Raw genomic sequence first — 4,572 nt, forward strand, 5'->3', positions numbered from 1 at the left:
GTTGATTTTTGAGAGAGTTTCAACTTTCAATCCATTTGGAGTTCTAAAGCAAGACATGAAACATGCTATAACACCACTTATGTCAATACTAACACTTTGCCTTTTCATTTGTAATATAGTCTCATAAATTTAAAAGATTAACGTATGAGATAGGAGCATCAATAAATCTGATTTTTAAAAATTTTAGGGTCTAAAATCGCTCATTTGAAACATTAGATACAAATAGGATTATAGGACTCAATGTGGAAACTTAAGGGACAAAATCCTTTTCTTTCTTTATTTATTTAAATAAGGCATGATGTACTTTTTCTTTATGCTATTCTCTCTTTTTTAACTTTCTATCTTCTCTTTTTCTTTTACACTTCTTAATTATGGGTCATGGTATCACGGAATGAATTTGTATGGAGTTCTAAAGCAACACCATGAAACACATGTTGTAACCCAACTTTTGTGAATGCTAACACTTTTTCTTGAAATTAATTTACAATTCCACATTTCTCTCTTGGTTAATTACAAAGTTTTTTTTTTTTGAGAGAGTTTCAACTTTCAATCCATTTGGAGTTCTAAAGCAAGACCATGAAACATGCTATAACACCACTTATTTCAATACTAACACTTCGCCTTTTCATTTATAATATAGTCTCATAAATTTAAAAGATTAACGTATGAGATAGGAGTATCAATAAATCTGATTTTAAAAAATTTTAGGGTCTAAAATCGCTCATTTGAAACATTAGATACTAATAGGATTATAGGACTCAATGTGGAAACTTAAGGGACAAAATGCTTTTCTTTATTTCTTTATTTAAATATGGACATGATGTATTTTTTCTTTATGCTATTCTCTCTTTTTTAACTTTCTATCTTCTCTTTTTCTTTTACACTTCTTAATTATGGGTCATGGTATCACGGAATGAATTTGTATGCAGTTTTAAAGCAACACCATGAAACACATGTTGTAACCCAACTTTTGTGAATGCTAACACTTTTTCTTGAAATTAATTTACAATTCCACATTTCTCTCTTGGTTAATTACAATTTTTGCTTTTTTTTTAGAGAGTTTCAACTTTCAACCTATGACTCCGCTCCTGATGATAGCTCCTTATCATCAGACTAAGATGTCAATCGGTTTTTGGACTAGGCGGGAATTGAACCCTAGATATCTTATTCAACCATTAGAAATTTTACCAATTGAGCTAATTAGAACCTACATGGTTAATTACAATTAATCTTAAACTAATGACTACATATTTCTTTAAACCTTCAGAACTCTTATAAACTCATGTGATTTGTCTCAAGACATGTTGCAATTTTAAAAACACTTAAAAATAAGAAAATAAAATTCCAATTCCTATGACAACTAACAAAAACGAACCCTCATTTTTTTCCCCTCTACATCTCTATGGATATTACAAGGATATCAATTGAATTAACAAACACTATGTTAATCACTTCAAATTTTGTTAGGTTCTAAGACTTTATGAACTAATGTATTAGAACTTCAATGTGTATTATGTTGGCTAACCATGATCAAAACATTTAGTCTAGGTTTAGACTTGCTCAAAGTTTGGTTTAATGTAAGTTTGGAATCGAGTAGTTGCAGGAAATTACTGTTCTATTTCTGCATGGCTCGATCGATCGAAGAATAGACTCGATCAATCGAGAATCGTGCATCAGGAATTTTCTGCAGAATTTTAAGTCGGCCTAAACAGCAGTTCTAGCCCATTAAGGATTAGGGTTTCAGATCTACTTCTCCTATTATATAAAGGAAATCCTAAACACGTTTTTTAAGGGCTTCTAAGAGAGAGAAGAATGTGCCTCTTTTTTGGATCTAGGGTTTGTACTAAAAAGCTCTCTAGAGTCTTTGTTGCTCATATTGCTGTTTGTGTGAATCTCTTGTGAGATCTGAGAGGTGCTTGCCTTCACACAAGCTTAGGATTATCAAGAAGGAGATTTCTTTAAGAACTTGATGATCATTTAGTTGCTGCCATAAAAGCTTAAAGATACACAAGCGGGAGTGCTTGTACTTGCTGGAGAATCCAAGAAAGAATGAGTCCGTGGTCTAGGAGCTTGCGCGTAGTCGTGTCAGTAAGTTTTCTATTGGTGGGTAGTAATAGGAAGTTAGTAGTCTAAGTCGCTATTGTACAAACTTCGATTCTTTCATAGTGGATTCAGGTTTATCTTGAGGATAGCTAGGTTAAATCCTCCACAGGTTTTTTACCGGTTTGGTTTTCCTGGGTCATCATATCTTTGTGTTTTTATATTCTGCACTTTACATTGATATGATTATATGATTGTGTTAACCTAGATTTGGAATTTGGATTTAGTAATAACTTGGCTTGTTAACTAGGTTAATCCAATTGTGTGTTTAAGAAGTCTAAATAACTCAACAAATTTTATTCTAAAAAAAAAACTCTTCAAACTTATATGAGACCTGACATGTACGATTTCGTTGAATACATGAATCCAAACCTCAGGGGCCAAGTAACTATACCCGCTCATAGATCTCACTAGACTCACTTTCTCACAAAAGAGATAAATTGTTATGCCTTGCAACTTAAAGAGAAGATAAAAGTAAGAGATTTGCAGCTTTCATATAGGAAAGCAATGAACTAAGATTTTTTTTTTTCAATGATTCAATTGTTGGGGTTGAGAGGATTTGAAACAACAAAAAGTGATAATTGAGTTACAAAACTCTTGGCATAATGAACTTAGATAATGCAAGCAAACTCCAAGTAAAATATGGTTTCTGAGTTGTACAAAGAGATCTGTGTTGCAAATTGAAGTAAAACATATGGCAAAATAATCAATTGAGAAGATAAATCAGGGGTGCCAGAGAAGAGTAATTTTTGATACTCTCGAAGCAAGGATAATAATTCTCCTTCTTCTCACATTCATAGTGGGGTCTATTGATCAAATTCATGGTGAATCCACCACAAATATAAAAGAAATGAGCATCATTTTTCAATGCTCCAAGAGTACCTAAAAACTTTCTGCTAGAGAAATGAGAGCAATTCCATAAATTTTAGCAAAATTAAAACTGGAAGAATTTTTTTCTTTTTTGGTTTTTTTGTAAAGAGTGTAGTAAAGTAAAACTGATTTTTTTTTTTTGAATGACTATGATTATTCAGGTACGGTACCTCCAAAACGATATTGATATGGCAAAAAAATCAATTAAGAAGATAAATCATGGGTGCTAGAGAAGAGTAATTTTTAGATACTCTCGGAGCAAGGATAATAGTTCTCCTTCTTCTTACATTCATAGTAGGGTCCACTTATCAAATTCATGGTGAATCCACCATAAATATAAAAGAAATGAGCATCATTTTCCAATGCTCCAAGAGTACCTAAAACTTTTCCGCTAGAGAAATGAGAGCAATTCCATAAATTTTAGCAAAATTAAAAATGGAAGAATTTTTTTTTCTTTTTTGGTTTTTTTGTAAAGAGTATAGTAAAATAAAACTGAATTTTTTTTTGGATGACTATGATTATTCAGGTACGGTACCTCCAAAACGATATTGATATAGATATTATTTTTATTAGTTGATTTTAACCATTAAAAAAAAAAAAAAAAAACTAGACTGGTACCGGTAGGCAGTGGCGTTATTGTAGTTGGCAACTTGAACTCTTCAGTACTGTAGGGGCTTTGTTGTATTATCTTTTATAGACGGGATTAATAGTTAAGCTTTTTTCAAATATATATATATATATATATATATATATATATATATATATATATATATATATATATATATATTGGTTTTTTGTTTTCCTTTTTCATTTTTTGTTTTCCTTTTTCAATTTTCTTTCTCTTTCCAAAATCATAAGCATCATATTTCTCTAGAAAAGAAAAGGAATAGGATTACTTTGAATAAAATCCTACATATATTTCATTATGAGGGTTTCAGTTTATGCTCCATTAAACCAAATTATCATATATTTCTATTTTTCCATATAAAGTAAATGAAATTTAGAATTGAATAATTAAAAAAAATTCATATTGTAGTTGGTGGGAAATAAAGTAGAATGTTAAGCCAAGCCAACCTAATTACTACTAAGCCAATTAGGCTGTCATTTTTTTTATTTTGGGTTTTGTATTGGTTTTTTGTTTTCCTCTTTCAATTTTCTTTCTCTTTCCAAAATCACATATAAGCATCATATTTCTCTATAAAAGAAAAGGAGATAGGATTACTTTGAATAAAACTCCGGTATATTTCATTACGAGGGTTTCAATTTATGCTCCATTAAATCAAATTATCATATATTCCTATATTTCCTTATAAAGTAGATGAAATTTAGAATTGAATAATTAAATATATTTCATATTGTAGTTGGTGAAGTATAAAGTGGAATGTTAAGTAGGGCCAACCTTACCATTACGCGAATTAGGCGGTTGCCTAAGGCCTCAAATTTAACTATGTCGGACCGTGTGCCTTACCAATCCATCCAACAAGCAATTGGTGAAGGATGAGGGGGCACAAATCTTTTATAGCATTTGATCGCAGACCAAGCCCATTGGTATTGGAGCAAATTGTGAAATCTCTCACAATCCCTCCCTCACAATGCGGTTCC

The sequence above is a fragment of the Castanea sativa genome, chromosome 3, assembly GCF_040712315.1.
Source record: "Castanea sativa cultivar Marrone di Chiusa Pesio chromosome 3, ASM4071231v1".
NCBI lineage: Eukaryota > Viridiplantae > Streptophyta > Magnoliopsida > Fagales > Fagaceae > Castanea > Castanea sativa.